Below are 19,318 nucleotides of genomic sequence, written 5' to 3' on the forward strand. Positions count from 1 at the left end.
GTCTTCATGACCACTTTCATTAATTCAGCAGCACTATCAAAACTTATTAATTACCTGCTTTGTGCTAGACACTCTGCTAGACCCAGGGGGTTCCTTGGTGAATGGGAGAGACAAAATTCCTGCAATCATAGAACTCACAGTCTGTTGGAAGGAATACAATGAAATAAGAAGTTATAATAGAGTGTGCCAAAGACTATGCTAAAAGATATATAGTATTTTATGACAGACATATGTATCTCCACTTAATATTTATTAAAATAAAATATGTGTTGGAGTGAGGTAGGCAACTTCCCCTCTCTTTGGCCTCCATATTTCCATAAGTTGCCCATCTAGAAGGTTGATGTCTATTACCATGTTTGAAAGAGTAGCACAAAAATCTGCCATACAGGAAATGCTATGGACTTCATCAATTACAAGGCTCATGAAGATAGAATATCTTCTTCTTTCTTTTTTGTATCTCTAGTGCTAAGCACAGTGAGGGGCATGTAATAGGTCCTCAATAAATATTTGTTAAATGAATAAATGCACCTGGCTATGTGTTTCAAGTTAATGAAAGCATGCACATGACCACTCACTGACCTAAAGGTTATTCTCCCAGGTCCTTGCTGAGTAAGAAAGAAAAGGGATTGTCAGCCTTGTTCTCCTTGCCTGACCCACTCTGTTCTACTCTGATATCCTTTAGTTCCCCATGAATAATAATGAAAGCGTGAACAGCTGAGATAAAACAGTTTAAGTTTTATAGTTTGGAGCAGTTTTCACTCTGGATTTTTAAAAGGGAAATGGGAAAGTTGTGTGTGCGTGTGTGTGTGTGTGTGTGTGTGTGTTTCTGTGTGTGTGCTCGAGTATGTATTTAATCAGACTCTCAGCCTCTTCATTTGGACAGTGGTGACAGATACCCTCTGCAGGTCTCTTAAGCCATAACACCTTCCAAGTAAATGAGGCCATCACAGACAAAAAGCACAGCGATAAGTGCTGCACTGCCCAACTGAACTGGACAATGAAAAGTAGTTTTGTTCATTACAATCTGATTCTCCATCTGTCTGGGGTGGTCCTTTATATCTCTCCATCACGGCACTTACTTTGCTGGCTCTGATGAAGAGGTGAATAGATTACATTCCTGGGCACAAAGACACAGCCTGCCTCGTTTCACACCCTCCCCCTACCCTGAGTTTAGCACCTAGAATACTCCAGACACTGACAGAGACTAAGGGGCTCAGTAGCAGGAGGGAAGCACTACAAACTTACTAAGGCAGCTCACCAGTGAATACTTAATTACTCAAAAGTTGAAAGCTAATTATTCAATGAGAATTGGCATTTGGGGCCCAGGATATGGTCACTGCCCTTATGCCTTGGTCCAGTTATACTTAGGGGTGGGAGGGCATGAACATCAGCAGGCAGAGGGTCTGAACCTAGGATTGGATTCCATTAATGTGGAAGGTGATCAGTGAGGGGAGCAGTAGGAAGTCAGTATACGTGATCAGCACAGTATGTAAGGAGGCAAGTATACCAAACATTTTATGTGGTCGCCCCAATGTGTGGGTTTTTTTTGTTTCTGTTTTGTTTTGTGTTGTTTTGGTTTTGTTTTTTTCCTAACACTACCAAGCAGTTCTCAGATACCAGCTGGGCATCCCACAGTCCAGCTCAATTCTGACACTGTTCACCTGGAGATAAAATCAGTCCCACAGGTGAAGGCCTCAGTCCTACAGCATGGCCACCCCCAGGCCCCGTTCAGATACCAATTGCAAGTCCAGTTTGTCTCTTGTGCTTCTGACCCAGGGGCTGTAGATCAGAGGTTCCTGCCACCCTCTCCTTGGTCTTAATTCATTTGCTAGAATCTCCCAAAACTCAGAAAAATGCTTTGCTTCATAGATTAATGGTTTATTATGAAAAAATATAGCTCAGGAACAGCCCAATGAAAGAGATGTGTAGGCAAGACCTCGGGAAAGGGTATGGTGCCCTCTCCAGGGTGTCCCTTACCCACCCCTCCATGTGTTCTCCGAACACTGTCCTTTGGGGCTTTTATGGAGCTTTCATTACATGGGCATGATTGATTAAACCATTGGCCATTGGTGATTGATTCAGCCTCTAGCCCTTCCTTCTTCCCCAGAGGTCAGCAGGGTGGGGCTGACACTCCAGCTCTCTAATCACAAGGTTGATTCCCCAGGCAACCAACCCCCAGTCTTTGGTGTTTTCCAAAAGTCTCTCATTTACATAAATTCAGGTGTGGTTGAAAGGGGTTTATATGAATATCAATATAGCTCTATCACCCTTACCACCTCGGAAATTCCAAGTGTTTCAGGAGTCAAAAACAGAGATAAAGACCAAATATGTATTTCTTATTATAAATCACTATATCACAGTCACCAAACACAGTTGTGACTCCAGGTTTACTACAGGAGATGCCAGGTGCTGAAAGAATTCAAAGGAAAGGTGTCTCTAAGAAGAAAAATCCATACAATCCAGAAGATAGCTAGACGGATTTGGTAACATAAATTAGTAGATTATAAGAGCCATGAAGACCTGTAATCTTGGGCCCAGAAGACAGGAAAGTTCATACAAGTCAGACAAGATGCTAATTCAATAAAATTATTAGAAAAATGAGTAGAATTCTAAAATATAATTTTCTGTGCAAATAATCGAAGATAACTCAGTGTTAAGAGATCATTTTTTACTTAGAAAAATTAAGTAGTATTTCTATAAATCTGACACAAGTGGTTATTACTAAGAATGCTTAAAACTACTCACATGAGGGGCGCCTCAGTGGGTTAAAGCCTCTGCCTTCGGCTCAGGTCATGATCTCAGGGTCCTGGGATCGAGCCCCATATCGGGCTCTCTGCTTAGTGGGGAGCCTGCTTCCTCCTGTCTCTCTGTCTACTTGTGGTCTCTGTCTGTCAAATAAATAAATAAAAATCTTTAAAAAAAAAAGAAACTACTCATATGAACCATTATTTTAACTATTCAAAACTGATATTTAGGAGTGCCTGGGTGGCCCAGTTGGTTAAGTGTTCAGCTCTTGGTTTGGACTCAAGTCATGATCTCATGGTCGTTAGATTGAGCCCTGTGTGGGGCTCTAGGCTCAGCATGGAGTCTGCTTCGGATTCTTTCTTCCTCTCCCTCCACCTCTGCTCCCCCCACCAAATAAATTAATAAAATCTTTAAATTAAAAAAAAAAATTTAAAGCAAATTTAGGTACAATCAGGTTAATTGTACACCATAACTTTTTATTGTTTCTTCATTTTTTTGTAATTCTTGCTCTGATATAAGACTTGACATTTCCATTGAGAGCACCAACTTTCTCAGTGGAACAACTGAAGGTGTCTTGCTCATTTTCTAACTAGAAAAGCAAATGGGAAGTTCATGGAAGGTCCCAAGGGACAAAGGTAAAACTCATTGAAATAAAGCTCCTGGCCCTTTACTTCCACTTGAAGTAGAAAGGTTCAACTTTTATATGTTGAATGTGTTAGAGTCTGTATAAAATCTTAATAAAATTTTTGATACTTTTGGAAGTTCATAAAACATTGAACTTCAATGACCCTACTCCTGCCCTATGATTCCCACTTTTAAAAAAGATAAAAATGTACACATTCAAGTTTGCAAAGCATGATCTGAGAGGTCACCTATTACATATTTCCACAAGCAGTTCATGTGATAGAGTGGTGGGGAAGAGGGTTAGGAACTAATCTAGCTTCAAATGGTAGTTCTAGAATTTCTACATAACAGTAGCTAACCTTTACGTGGAATTTATCGTGTGTCACACACTAGTCACAGCACCTAAAATAAACTCTTATCATCATCACACAGATTATAGAGTGGATATTATTATCATATTTGATGTTACTAATATTTTCTATTTCACAAATAAGGCGGGGGGAGACACAAGTTAAATATCATTTCTAAAGTCACATGGTTTAATAGGATGCAGAGCTGGTAATTTCAGCTCCTGCAGGCCGCCCTCAGAATCTGTGTTTTTAATCATGAGGTTATCCTGCCTTGAGTCTATACGTCAGGAGCAGGGAATTTGTCTTGTACCAGCAGCAGGATGAATCCTCACTCACTTTTCTCTCTATGGTGCACACCATTTCCTTATTCATTCGTTCGTTTGGCAACTATTTATGGAAGTCTTATGATGTGCTACAGTATGACTTAGAGACCTTTCCTCATTCCTTGACATTTACTTAAATAAATTCATAAAATTATTTCCTCCTGCAGTTTTAATTTCCTTGGAGAGACCTAAAGCACTAGGCAGTGTAAACCAATATGGACCTGCATCTTCCACGGGTTTACTTACTGACAAACAAATGGGACCCAGCCTTTGTGAAACCCAAATATGTATCATAGCTTGGGGTCATTCTTCCAGAGTCTTCTACTGATAGCTCCCACAGCTTCATCTATGGATGTGAGTGGCCTTGGAAATCCTATTAGTCTCAATGAAAAGACAGTACTTAGAGTTTCATGAGGGGGGTAGGGGCCAGAAGTGGTATTTTTTTTTTCATTTGTAATGATAAAATTGCATTTGGAGAAGAGACACCTCAAAATGTGATTACTCAAAGAGTCCTCTTTCTCAAAGTTAAATTCACAAAAGGGGAGTTTATGTCCTCAGAGAAATCAATTAATCCACCTTCTTCAAGACAGGTGTCCTTTTGGCTTTCCTATTGGGTACAATCTCATTTTATTATTATACAAAACCAATAAAAGCATCCCAAGCATTCTCCTGGCAGGGAGCAATAAAAAAAAAAAAAAGAAAAGAAAAGAAAAGAAAAAAAAAAAAAAAAAAAGGCAGCATCCTGTGTTAGATAAAATCTTTCATTATATACGACCAAAATGCCATGTATTTTGCAATGGTGAAATGTATTTGTGCATTTTACACATGTGATGTGAATCATTTTAAAAGCCCTAATCACAGCACAGCAGATGCTAATAAATTTTCAATCTGTTAGGCTTTGTTTTCTAGAGAATGAATTTGATTTGCGATGCAAATGTTACATGGGTGATTGTATTTAGCCATGGAGATTATTATGGCAGGTCTGCTACGCTAACCTCTGGGGTATTTTTTTACTATCTGATAATGTTTGCAGAGAATCCACTTCCTAGGGTACCATGCTTTACAGCAATGGGCTCATTCACCTGTCTTACCCCCTTTTAGGATTCTCTTTCCAGCTTTGTAGTATGTATTAGGACCTATTTATCAGGAGTCTGTAACCTCAGTAGGATACCAAATGATTGGAATCTTAATCCAGAGCTATCTGCTTTCCTTTCCACTGTCTCATTCTTAACTGTGGACTCTTGGGTGATTCTTATGTTGATTCCTCCTTTAGCAATTTCAGTAGGCAATCAACTAGTTCAAGCTACTCACTTCACTCTGATCTCCAAATCTTGACTTTGGCTCACATGCTGATAATGGCCCCATAATTTGGCATTCCTAATTCAGTTCTCTTTATGCATGCTGAATATAGCTTGAGTTTGAAAGAGGATCAGTGATCAGAGTCCTGCAGAACTGAGGGCTACAGCTGGAAGTAGGTGACTAGAAGTACCTGGGGAGTTTGATTCTAGGAAGAGCAAGCCCAAGACAGAAACTAAAAGAAATCTGTAGATAAACACAGAATCTGAAATTTAGATGCTTACCATTGTATAGAGAGGGACCCAGAAGCTACAGGTGAAGTGTAATATGAGCCAAACTGGAACAGAATGCACTGTGGCAAAAAACCCAGAAAATTGGAAAAGTAAAATGATATATCAAGATACCATTCCAAATCATCTCAGAAGGATGTTCCTGGAAGACTCAATGTAGCACCAATAAATTTGTATCTCCACTTCTCCATATGCCATTGTTTTCATTCTAAGAAGTTTTTATTGTATTGTATTGTATTTAGGATTCGTTTATTTATTTTGAGAGAGGGAGGGAGAAAGAGGTAGAGAGGAGCAGAGGAGGAAGAGGGAGAGAAAAATCCCAAACTGACTCCATGAGGAGTGCAAAGCCTGACATGGGGCTGAATCTTAAGACCCTGAGATCATGACCTGAGCTGCAACCAAGAGTCAGATGTTTAACAGACTACACCAACCAGGTGCCCCTCAAAGAAGATTTTAAATGCATTAATTGATACCTGACAATATGTTCCAGCTAGTGGTGGGAAAAAAACAAACAAACAAAAAAAACTTTGAAAATGGAAAGCAGAAAAGATTCTTTTTAATGTAAGTTAAAGTTTAGGAAGTTGGAGATAACTTACTTTAATTTCATGCACTCACCTCCAGAATTTACATACAAACATATATTTTTAGTAACTTGCATTTATATACTTGAATACTATGCCTTATGCATATTCCTGATTGTAAGTCTGTAGCACATTTCATTAATGTTTCATAATTTAATTGACAGTTCTCCATTTAGGAGACTTTTATGTTGGCTTATTTCCTTTTTTATAAACAATGACACAATGAACATCTTTCAACAAATGCATAATTTATATAATTGACTCATTCCTGGTTTGTTTTTTTTAAAGATTTTGTTTATTTGACAGACAGCCAGAGAGCACAAGCAGGGGGAGCAGCAGAAGGAGAAGGAGAAGCAGGCTCCCTGTGGAAGAGGGAGCCCAATGCAGGTCTGGATCCCCGGACCCTGAGATCATGACCTGAGCCAAAGGCAGACACTTAACCAACTGAGCCACCCAAGGGCCCCTAACTGACTCATTTCTTTAGATACAGTTCCCAGAAGTGAATTCGTAGCAGTCTGTAACAATGGTTTTATAGCTTTGGTTCACTGTACAGACGTGTTTCCCAAAGAGATAAAAATTTACACAAGTGCCAGAATTCTGTATATACCAATTTCACCATAACCTCTTTAGTATTAGCTTGTTATATGTGTATTTTATGTGTATATGTGTATATTTATTTATTTAAATACTTTTAAGTAGCCTCTCCCCATAGCGTCAGTCTTGAATTCACAACCCCAGGATTGAGAGTCCCATGCTCTACTGACTGAGCCAGCCAGGTACCCCTATAATTTAATTTAATAGGTGAAACACAGAGCACCCTATACCTAAGTTAGAAAACATAAAAGCTTTTCAGTATAATGTGGTGTTAGCGTTGGAAATATTCAGAAGTAATTCAGCCCAATTCTCTTATTATTTTAATTTACACTTTTTGTTTTCATTTAGGATTCATTTAAATGAATGAATTTAAATGAATTCATTTATTTAAAAATATTTTAAGCTTTTTACAAATTTTAAGCTTTTTACAAATTTTTATAGACTTAATTATTTAATAGGTTTAGGTTTACAGGGGAAAATAAAAGGAGTGGGAAGTACAGAGAATTCCCATATATTCCCACCCCTGTACCTCCAATTTTGTCTATTGTTAACATCTTACATTGATATGGTGCACTTGTTATAACTGATGAGCCAGTATTGACACATTAACTAACTCAAGTCTGTAATTTATATTAAGGTTCGTTTTTGGTGTTGTACCATTCTATGGATTTTGATAAATGTATCCTTCATTTCAGTATCATTCAAAATAGTTTCATTACCCTAAAAATCCTCTGTGTTTTACTTACTCATCCTTCCTTTCCCCTTCCCATCCTTCCCTCTGAACCCTGGCAGTCTCTGATCTCTTTGTGGTCTCCATGTTGTTGTTTTTGTTGTTCTTTTCCCTGAAATATCATACCCTACAGTTGGAATCATGTAGTGTGCAGACTTTTCAGATTAGCTTCTTTCATTAAGCCAAATCCATCTAAGTTTCCTCCATGTCTTTTCATGGCTTTCTAGCTTCTTCTTCTTCTTCTTTTTTTTAAAGATTTTCTTTATTTATTTGACAGAGAGTAGAGAGGGAACAGAAGCAGGGAGAGGGGGCAAGGGAGAGGGAGAGAGGGAGAAGCAGGCTTCCGACAGAGCAGGGAGCCTGATGCAGGTCTCCATCCCAGGATCCTGGGATCATGACCTGAGCTGAAGACAGACGCTTAACAACTGAACCACCCAGGCACCCTTAGCTTATTTCTTTGCGTTGCTGATTAATATTTTATTCGATGGCCATATCATACTTTGTTTATCCATTCACCTGTTGAGGGCATCTTCATTGCTTCCAATTTGGGCAGTTACAAATAAAACTTCTATAAACTTTCCTGTGCAGGTTTTATATGGATATAAGTTTTCAACTCATTTGGGTAAATACCAAGGAGCATAACAGCCAGATCATATGGTAACAGTATATTTAGTTTTGTAAGAAACTGCCAATCTATCTTCCAAAGTGACTTTACCATTTTCCACTTCTTTTAAAGTTCAAGAAATAGTCCTAGAGAAAGCCAGTGATTTATTCAAGGTTATTCAGTGCATTACTATGAGAGCAGAGAATTGAATCCAGGTTAACTGACTCCTTGTTCCTTGGTTCATTACATTACCCCCAAGTAAGTCCCTTGGGTGTCTCATGGGTTAAATCTCTTTGCATACCAAAAAACAAACAAACAAACAAACAGAAAAACAGTACTTACTAGCGAGTATTTTTTATTTTTGTTGTAAAACACATACCTCCATGTTTGTGTTTCTATACATCAATCAAAAACATATTGCCCTTTTAAAAATGAAGTTAAGACACTGTGGTAGATATTAATGTCTTAATTGCTTGTTTGCATCAGCTGTTCAGAAAATTGTAAGTGAAATTCAGTAGAAATTCAGTATTCTTTGGCTGGATCTTCTCATCACCATTGTATCCATTTTGAGTATGTAGTGGGCAGAATTCTAGATTGCCCCCACCGGGGTGCAATGATCATGATGACGTTACTTTATTTATTTTTTAATTTTATTTTTTATTAACATATAATGTATTATTAGCCCCAGGGTACAGGTCTGTGAATCACCAGCTTTACACTTCACAGCACTCACCATAGCACATACCCTCCCCAATATCCATAACCCAACCACCCTCTCCCTATCCCACTCCCCCTGGCAACCTTCAGTTTGTTTTGTGAGATTAAGATTATGGTTTGTCTCCCTCCTGATCCCAATGACGATGTTACTTTAGATGGCAGTAGTATTTTTTGTTGATACAATTAAGGTACTAATCTATGGATTTTTAAATATGCGAATAATCTAGGTGGGCCTATTTCAATCATAGGATTCCTTTAAAAGTTAGCTCTTGCTACCCTCTGCATCTGGTCAAAAAGTCAAAAGATTCAAAGTGTGAGAAGGATTGGATTTATGTTTGCTGGCCTGGAAATGGAGGTGGGCACATGTAAGGGCTGGTGAGTAGTCTCTCAGAGCTGAAAGTGACCCCTAGCTTAGAGACATCAAGAAAATGGTGACCTCATACATCCAACTTCAAGGAACCAGAAGTCTGCCAACAGCCTGAATGAGCCTGGAAGCGTATTCTTCCCCAGGGACTCCAGATAAGAGCATCGCCTGGCAATAGCTTGATTTTGACCTTGAGGGACCCTGAACTGAAAACCCAGTGAGCCGGCAGAGACTTCAAACCTACAGAACTGGATGTTGTTTTAAGCTGCTGAGTTGTAGGAACATTTCACACAGCAACAGGAAATTAATACAGAGGATAATTCAGAATGACCATCTTTCTCTGGACAAGCTCAGGAGGCTAGATACCCTCCCCTCTTCCCTAATACACAGAATAAACATAAGATTGAAACTCAACCAACTAGTCATTTGCTCTTAGGATTTTGTATTTGAACACTTGACTCCGGGATGGTAAGAAGAGTCAGAAGCCAGGAATTACAGATGCAAAATTCTCATGAGACTATTCCTAAATCTGGACAACTGTTGTACTCCTGATCGCCAGCCATTCCAGCAGGCTTCATCCTTGAATTCTAAACATGAACTTCCAGATATCCATGGGCATGATAAATTTTTGGATATATATCCCCAGTAATTCCATTTTGCTTGGATTACCAAGAGTTCTTTTCCTGTTGCCTATAAGAAATAAGCCAACTGATAGAAATGCTGAACAAAATATAAACCAATTATTTTCCAAATCTTTCAGTCACATTCAGCAACCAAACTAATTTCTTTCCAGCCTCATTTGCTTAATGGAACATTTTATGACCTCATAGTGCCAGTACCAATCTGTTAGGGCCAGACCCATCTGCTTAGTTCTACCCACTATTTTCTGGGGCTAATATCTGATGCTCCAAGACTTGGAGAAATTAGAGTCAGGTATAGTGGTAATGTTGGACCTTTAGGAATAGTGAATTAGTCAATATTTATCATTTTGTTCATTAAGTAGAATCTGAGAAGAGTATTCCTGTTATTTGAAGAAACATCTGCTATCCCAATAGTATAGTTCTATTAAAAGTTGTCAATCCTAGTATCTCTCAGTCCTATTCACAGTACAGGCTTGTGACCAAAACAGAACCAATCATATAACTCAATTTATAACTCAATAGGTTTGATTCAGAGATGGACATATGACCCTAAATGGGACAATCAGAATCATTCCCCAACATTTTTCTCAATAAAGCATGTTTAAACCTAAGTATTTCATCTTCTTTGAAATGATTGCAAATGGTATTATGTTTTAAATTTTCCTTTCTATATGTTCATTGTTAGTATATAACAATGTGATTTATTGTGATTTGTTTTTGAGTGTTACATTTAGTTGTTCTAGAAGTTTTTGTAGATTCCTTGGGCTTTTCAAAATAGACCATCATCTGCAAATAAGGTCAGTTTTATTTCTTCCTTTTAAATAAATATGCAGGCCATTTGTTTATTTTTTTTTTCTTGCCTGATTGCAGTGGCTAGAATTACCAGTATTGTGTTGAATAAGAACAGGGAGAGTGGACATCCTCATCTTGATGCCAATCTCAGAGGGAAATTACACCATATTTCATCATTGTATATGATAATAGCTATAGGATGTTTGTAGATGCTCTTTATCAAATTGATGCAGTTCCCTTGTATTTCTAATTTGCTAAGGAATTTATTTTTATTTTAGTCATGAATGGGTATTAGCATAAGCAGATTTTTTTTTTCTTTTTTGAGAGAGAGAAGGCAGGAGGTAGGGCAGAGGGAGAGAGAAAATCTTAAGCAGGTTCCACACCCAACGCAGAACTGGATGCTGGGCTTGATACAACCCCTGAGGTCATGACCTGAGCAGAAATCAAGAATTGTATGCTTAACTGATTGAGCCACCCAGGCACCCCCTGGATTATTTTTTTAACCTGGTTCTAGGTTTCTTGCTGGAACTAGAACCTTTTGCTGAATTTCAGGGACATAATTCTCTATGCTTTATCTCAGCTTGCCCATTTTCCTGGACTAGGGCTTGGGCTATGCTTCTAGTATCCATCATCCCTTCAAAAAGCAATCATTTTGTTGTCTTCCATACCCTCAGGATGCAGAGATGTATAAGACATGAGGCCTGTTTTTAAGGGACTGATGGACTAAGGGAAATGAGAATGATATTAGAGTGTATGCTTTAGATAGATATCGTGAGAAAGTGTGCAGTGGTGGGCATAGCACCTTAATACAGCTCTGAAAGATTAGGATGGGTTTTTGGAGGCTTAGACCCTTTCGTTGAATTTTAAACTTAAGTGTGACCTAGGCAGAAAAAAATGATGGAACGAAGATGGTATGAAGCAAGGGAAGGCATTTTATACATACACAACGGACTTCAAGCCTTACAGAACTGAGATTCAGATTTGAAAAGGGGCATGCAAATGTCTAGGTTGCAGCAAAAATAGGTTAAAGTAAAAATGAGGAAGTGCTGCATGGCAAAGGATATTCAATAATGAAAACGTGCTATTATAGGAGTTAGAATTAAATAGATCCTGGAGACCTTTAAAAAGAAAAGAGATACCTTTTGAATGCTTTAACTATAGGCCTACACTGAAAGCTGAGACAGAAATATAATGATACAGTTAGTATTTTAAACAGCTCAGAGCACTTTCATGGACATTATTAGAGCACAGACATCCAAAATTACCGAGCCCTACCCAGTCTTTACAGTGCCCCTCTCCAGATTACCATCCTACCATAATCATGAACTCATTCGCAAGAAAAACAAAAATGTCTGTAGGCAGCAGGTAAGCAACCTGAACGATTACATTCGGTTAAGGTAAATGAGAGGAGATGATATTTCCCACAAAATGGTATAACTCAACCTCCTGGGAGCTATTTGGCCATTAGTTGTTAGGTTATTGGAATTTATTTCTTCAACTTAAATACAGGCATATAAAAAGGGATTTTTTTTTTAAACTCAATAATTACTGCCAATAAAGACAGAAAAGAGTGAAGCCCACATTGCCAAACCTAATTTGGGTAATTCTACTGAAGAGAATCTTCAAAATAACGGGTAAATATGAGACCATAAAAACGCATTATTACTTAGCTAATGTGCTCATTGATTGTCTACTGTGTGGCCATCATTGTGCTAATAACTGTAGGGAGTACAAATGAAGCTGACCCTGTGCATTTCCTGCCAGAAATGGAAGGTGAAAAGCTAGTATGTACATAAGGTCAAGGTCGGAGACTGGTGGAGAGAGAAAGGGAGGTGAGAAGTGTTTTATCAGGAAGTGAAGAGGTGATGGAGAGCGATTTTACTGCAGAACAAAGAGGCTTGGTTAAATGCTTGGGCTGAGTAAACACAACATGCTTAGATAATTGAGTCTGATTAGAATGTAATGTTTAAGAAATAAGTGGGGAGAGTATTTTTAGTGCCATGCTGAGATACCCATACAGTACCCTGATGCTATAGGGGACTTAGGATCCTATCGATCAAGCTTCAAAAGCAGGTTATTCTCCTATCTTACTCCTGAAAGGAGTCAAGTCTTCAGTCTCTTGCCTTGGTAATTCTGTATATAGATGTCTGTTTGGCCAGTTGGTGACTATTATTTTTTTTTTTAATTTCATAATGCAAATACTTTGAAAAATATGTAGTTTATAAGACACATTTATTTTTGCAGTGCTAACTAACAATCTGTATTTCCCTGGTCTATGATTCAGGAGAGTTGAAGTTACAGTAATTAGAAATGTCTTGATTAACCTTCAAGGCATTGTTTCATTGTGTTGAGGTGAAGATGTTTATTTTATGTGTTTTTTTTAAAGATTTGTATTATATAAGGAAGAGAGAGAACATGCATGCATGAGTTGGGGGGAGGGACAAAGGGAGAGGGAAAAGCAGACTCCTCACTGAGCAGGGAGTTGGACACGGGGCTCAAATCCAGGACTCTGAGATAATGATCTGAGCCAAAGGCAGACACTTAACCAACTGAGCCACCCAGGTGCCCCGAGGTGAAGATATTTAGTAGGCATTGAACTAGGATGCCATTTATCAGTCTAGTAACATTCTTCAGCATTTGTCATATACATACCAACCAATATATAGTCATTTTCTCAGTGATTCACTTTCCATTGCTTGCAATTAATCTCTCCACCTAGATACAAGCAATAACTCAATGCCATTTTTTGTATTTAAATCATAAGTATGCCTTTCTTAGACTTGTTCAGAGACAGTAGGGAGACAGAGATAAGTGAACCAATTACATTTCCTCCCTGATATTTTAAAATTTGTGACCCAAGAAGAGCTGAGCATTCTGGAAGAAGGCAGGACAGAGATATCATGAGTCAGTACTGCCTTAAAAAAGCAAAAGCCGCAAGTGAGTCAATGCCTAGGAGAGTCAGTGGTACTGCTACAGCATTTGCATATCTTCCAGTGCCTAAACTATGTTTTCTTGTTCCTAAGAAGCTGCACTTAAAGATTATTTCCTCATTTTCATAAATACTCTCCTCACAAGATGTTATTCCTTGAGGTGAAATTAATGATACCCAAAGTCTTAGCTAACACAATTAGACTTGGTGTCACTGGGTAGAAGGTGTGAATGTGGCCCTTAGAGATGAGAGGATTTTGTCTTCCAGGTAAGGCTTTGGAGCAGGCTGGGATGGCGGTCCTTGTGTCCCCAGAAGAGATATTAGTTGATGCAAAACAGAAAGATGGCTTCAATGGGGAGTAATTCAAGGGGTGTGAGGGCAGTAGAAGGGAATCACTGTTGGTTTGTTCTCAAGCTAGAAGGTCACAGAACTTCAGGGTCGTGGTTGACCTCATTCCTGGTAGTCACAGGAATCTACAGAGAATGATGAGTAAGCAGAGCAGTAGGTTGGAGAGGGTCTAAAGCCAAACAGACAAAGAAACCAGCCAACCAACCAACCAACCAACCAACCAACCAACCGTTCTTGGGAAGAGCAAGAATGACTCAGAAAAGAAAGAGAAAAAAACAGGAAGAAAAAGAGAAGAGACAGGATCCTCAGTTCCAAAACTTTGTCCTTACTGTGCATTATATCCTGTCTTTGGATACTGTAACTATGCTTAAAGCTCCCCTACCCTGCCTCCATGCCTCCGTCCACATTACCGTGCACACAAACACACACATACACACAGACACACACACCAGTTACTTGTGTTACTTTGAAGAATGGATCTTTCTTTGAACAACCACAGTACTGCCACCTGTGTAAACCTGGACTGAATTCAGTTTAGTAGCTCATTTAGGGTTACACATCATGTTAAAGGATTTGGACTTTACTCTGCAAGCAGACATCTAGACTAGTGCTTACTTTTCCCCAACATTTTGTTATGGAAAATTTTAAGCATGCAGTCAACATGAAAGGATTTTCAGTAAATACCCCACACCTAACACCTAGATTACACCATTAACATACTATCATACTTGCTTTATCAAATATCTATCCTTTTCCCATCCATTAATCTGTCTTATTTTTGGTTCATTTCAAAATAAATTACAGATATACATATGCTTCCACCTAAATTCTTCAGCATACACATCATTATCTAGAGTTTGACATTTATTTATAGTTTTGATGTAAAATGTACATACAACAAAGTGCACAATTTTATATACCTCTATAATCAAATCATTATTCAGATTAAAGTATTGCATTGTCCCTCAGAAAGTTCTCTCATGCCACTTACCAGGCAATCCCTTTCCCCACCCTGTATAAACAACCAATGTCTTCACTTTTTTTCTCTCTAGATTTGTTTGCCTTCATTACAATTTCATATGAATGAAATTGCACAGTATATGTTCTTTTGTGTAAAGCTTTCTTCATGCAGACAGATGTTTTTGAGAATTATCCATATTGTTGCATGATAATTAATTCCATTTTACCAGTGAGTAAGTGTCAGTTTGTTTATCCATTCTCCTACTTGATAGGCATATGAACTGCTTTCATGTTTGAGGATTTTAGGACTAAAGCTTAGTTTAGGGGATTTTAGGAGCTTGGGGATTTTAGGACTAAAACTTTCAGGAAAATTCTTGTACAAGTCATCTTGTGAACGTAGGTTTTCATTTCTCTTGGGTATATACTTAGAAATGGAATTGCTGAGTCAGAGAGTAGGTATGGGGTTATGTTTACTTTCAAAAGAAAATGCTAGACTCTTTTTAAAGTAACTATACCATTTATATTCCCATAAAAGATATTTATGATAATTCCACTTGCTCTACAACCTCCCCAGCCTTTGATGTTGTCACTCTTTCTGCCTTTAGTGGATGTATAATAGTATCTTTGTGTTATTAATTTTCAGTCCTTAATTACTAATGTTGGGAAATTTTTCCTGTGCTTATTGGCCAATTGTATATTTTCTTTCATAAAATGTATGTTTATAATTTTTGCCTATTTTTGTCCATTTTTATTAGATTGCCTATTCACTTTTATAATGAAGTCTGGTGATGTGCAGACATTTTATTTTATTGTATTTTTTAAAAGATTATTTATTTTAGAGAGAGTGTGAACACGTGGTGCAGGGGGCAGCAGGGAGGAAGAGAGGGAGAGGGAGAGAGACTCTCATGCAGGCTTCCTGCTGAACCTGGGGCCTGACCCAAGGCTTAATTTTACAACACTGAGATCACGACCTGGGCTGAAACCAAGAGTCTGAGAGTTAGATGCTTAACCAACTTTGCCACCCAGGTACCCCTGTATGAAAGTATTCAATGGTGATATCTAATTGATCATTTTCATCTTTTATGGTTATTTCTTTCTTGTTGTTGTCTGAAAGACCTTTGTTCACCTGCAAGTCTTGAAGTTAATCTCCTATGTTTCCTTATAAAACCTTTGTTGTACTTTTGCTCTTATGTTTAGGTCTGTGATTCTTCATAAGCTAAGTTCTGTGTATAGTGTGAAATAGGAATTGATAGTCTTTTTTTTTTTTTTTTTTAATGAATTCTTTGTTATACCAGCACCATTTCTTGTGGGAAAATATCTATCTCTGTCTTCTACAATGGTTTCCTCTGTTGCCTTTGTTGGAATGGTTTAGGTTCTTTATTCTGTTCCACTGACCCATATGCTAATCCTAATTTTACCACTGTAAAATTTTACCATCCTGATTACTACAACATTATAGTAAGTTTTGAAATTAAGTAGTGTAAGTCTTGGCAACTCTATTCTTTTTCAAGATTGTATTATATATTCCTGATCCTTTATAAATTTTAGAATCAGCTTGTCCACTTCTATGAAACAATCTGTTGGAATTATTTGGGGATAATTGACATTTCTTAACAATGTTGAGTTTTCCAGTGTATGAACCTGTTATATCTCGTTTATATCGATTATAAGTGTTCTTTAATTACCCACAGCAAAGTTGTGCAGGTCCTGTACATAACTCCTACATAACTCTTATTGAAAGTATTCTCAATTTTTCTTTAAACGATGTTATTGTAAATAAAATTATTTTATTTTAAATTCCATTTTTGTTGTAGTGTATAAAAATTCAATTGAGTTTTGGGTTACTTTTTTACCCTAAAATCTTGCATAATTCATTTACTAATTCTAATAGCTATTTTTCAATTACTTGGGATTTTTTATGTAAATAATCATGTCATCTGGCTCATTTGATACAATGAAACACCATCTTTTTCTTCCCTCAATAGAAATGCACTGTTGGAAAGAAAAGAAAGAACGTGGTAAGAAATGGAGTTTATAATCATTGGATAGATATTCAAGTTCTTTTTCTCTTTAAATCTGAATTGGATAACAGTAGAAAAAAATCCAGAATTAGATGGAAGAAATTCAAGTATTTACTCACTCCTCATCTAAAGAATAAAACAGAGTTCTTATTCACATCTTATAACTTAGTAAAGGGAGAAACAGCACCTTTCAAAGCTCCCTTTTCTTTTTCATTTCTGAACTCCTGAAAACCAGTCATGTTCCTAGACTCCCCCTTCCAGAGCAGAATTTCTGGCTATATAATCTTGGATAAACAGCTTTATTTCCCATTGAATGAGATTTCTCCCTGATAGGACAGCAAGAAAAAGTGAACTACAAACATGGGAAATATAACAACCACCCATTATGTAGTATAGAGTTTAAAAGTAAAGACATCAGAGGAGCTCAGTGGGTGAAGGTCAGCTGCCTGGTCATACAAAACCCCATGGGGTACCATAACCTTTGTAGGTCCAAATCCATTCGAGGACTGTCTTTGGGTTTGCCTGTCTCAGATACTCATTGTTAAAAATGTTTCAGAGTTTATCAGATTTAGGAATGCTGGTTCACACGAAGAAAGTTCTGAAGAGACCCGTGACTAAAACCAGAATAACAATGTACTAATTTACACTGAGAAATAGAAATCTAACATAAATTGAGTTTTATGTCAGCCTGGGCAGTACATTCTCTCCCAAAAGGCCAGATACATAGAAAGATAAATTAGCAGAAAGTATGCCTGAACAGCACAGGATTGAAACAAGGCAGAGGAGTCTATATGATGCAAATACTTAATTGCTTTAGTTTAATAGACCCTGAGTATCCATCTCTATAACTGGCATACTCCAGCAACTACAACCAGACAGATGATATTTTTAGGCCAGAGAATATTTTTTCCTCCACAGAGCACTTCTCTGTAATTCCATTGAAGGACACTTCCAGCCTATTTTTATGGTTCCTTTCTGTGGTTAGGGTTTTATCTTCCATTAGATTACTAAACGGATTCAGAACAATTTTGTATTTTTAGTTACTTGGCATTTTCTTGCTCATCCCCATCATGGATTGATTTCATAGCCTACACATTAGTAAATAATTTGATCTACCTTCTTTCAAAGTTCTTACTCTCTTTGGAGTGTTTTGATTTGTGTCCAGTTGAAAGCAAGGTGCAGTTCTTGGAATATCCTGTAAATTCTTTTTTTTTTTTTTTTTAAGATTCTATTTATTTATTTGACTGAGAGAGACCATAAGCAGGCAGAGAGGCAGGCAGAGAGAAAGGGGGAAGCAGGCTAACCCGCTGAGCAGAGAGCCCGCTGAAGGGCTTAACTCCAGGATCCCGAGACCATGACCTGAGCCGAAGGCAGAGGCTTAACCCACTGAGCCACCCAGGCACCCTGTCCTGTAAATTCTTATTGAATCTTCAGAATGGTCCTGAGAGGGAGTCATCATTACTATATTTTCCTTTTACAGATGTGAAAACTGTGACTTAGAAAATTTAGCTGATTTTTCCATTGTTAGCTGAAACAAATATGTATACATGCACATACATGTATGTATATATATTAGGCATCTGTCATGTGTCAGGCATGGCAGGAGTATGGTGTAATAAACAGCCTATCCTTATTGTCTGTCTTATGGCAATTAGTGAGACTTAAAGAGTAGCACTGTGAAATTTAAACATGAGACATTTTGTAGCCTCCATTATGCTATATAAATGTTGGGAAGCTTTGTTTCCTCTGAGGCTCATTTTGTGTAATGACATAATGAATGTGTGAATGAATGAATGACTCTGCACTATCTTTAGTATTGCTTCTTTCTATAAATAAAGGAAAAGCAAAGTTGAATAAGTATGTTCAAATGTTTAGAAATTTCAAATGACCAGGGCCCCAGTTGTTGCAACTTTTAATGAATTCCAGCAGTGTTCTGGCATTGTGCAGGATACAGAGGAGACATGACCCAGACTAACAGACACACCATCAAAGTGGGACAAAGGCCATCTAGATAACAGAAGGAGAAGGTGAATAACTTGTTCCAAGAGGAAACAGCTGGAGCTGGTTTCTGAATGCTAAACAGTTTTGAGTTTCTCTTTGATTCAAGAAAGCCAAATCCTCACAACTTCAACTTTGAGATGTGTTCTGAACATCCATAAGACCCCCAAACTGAGTTGGGAATCTCCTGTGGAGAGGTTTCCTTGGGTTATTTTCTTAACTCTTCTCTTCTGCATTGGTTTGTCGATGTAAGAGAAATGGCCTTTGTCTGATATTTTCTTCTCTGATCCCAGCACAGTGCTGGAGGGGCAAAGGTCTTGCAACATATAAAGGGAAAATATAAGACAGATTGACGGGTAAGATGTTTCAGTTTAAAACAACATCAATAGGTTCCACTTACTTGGTTCTTAA

General features: G+C 37.8%; 1 protein-coding gene across 1 annotated transcript in view; it reads left to right on the forward strand.

Moving 5' to 3' along the window:
- The window catches only part of LOC125083006 (5E5 antigen-like), a 579,485-nt gene that overhangs the window by 398,234 nt on the left and 161,933 nt on the right, over positions 1–19,318 (forward strand). The gene's annotated exons all lie outside the window — the stretch shown is intronic.

This window comes from Lutra lutra, chromosome 13 (genome assembly GCF_902655055.1).
Source record: "Lutra lutra chromosome 13, mLutLut1.2, whole genome shotgun sequence".
Taxonomy (NCBI): Eukaryota; Metazoa; Chordata; class Mammalia; order Carnivora; family Mustelidae; genus Lutra; species Lutra lutra.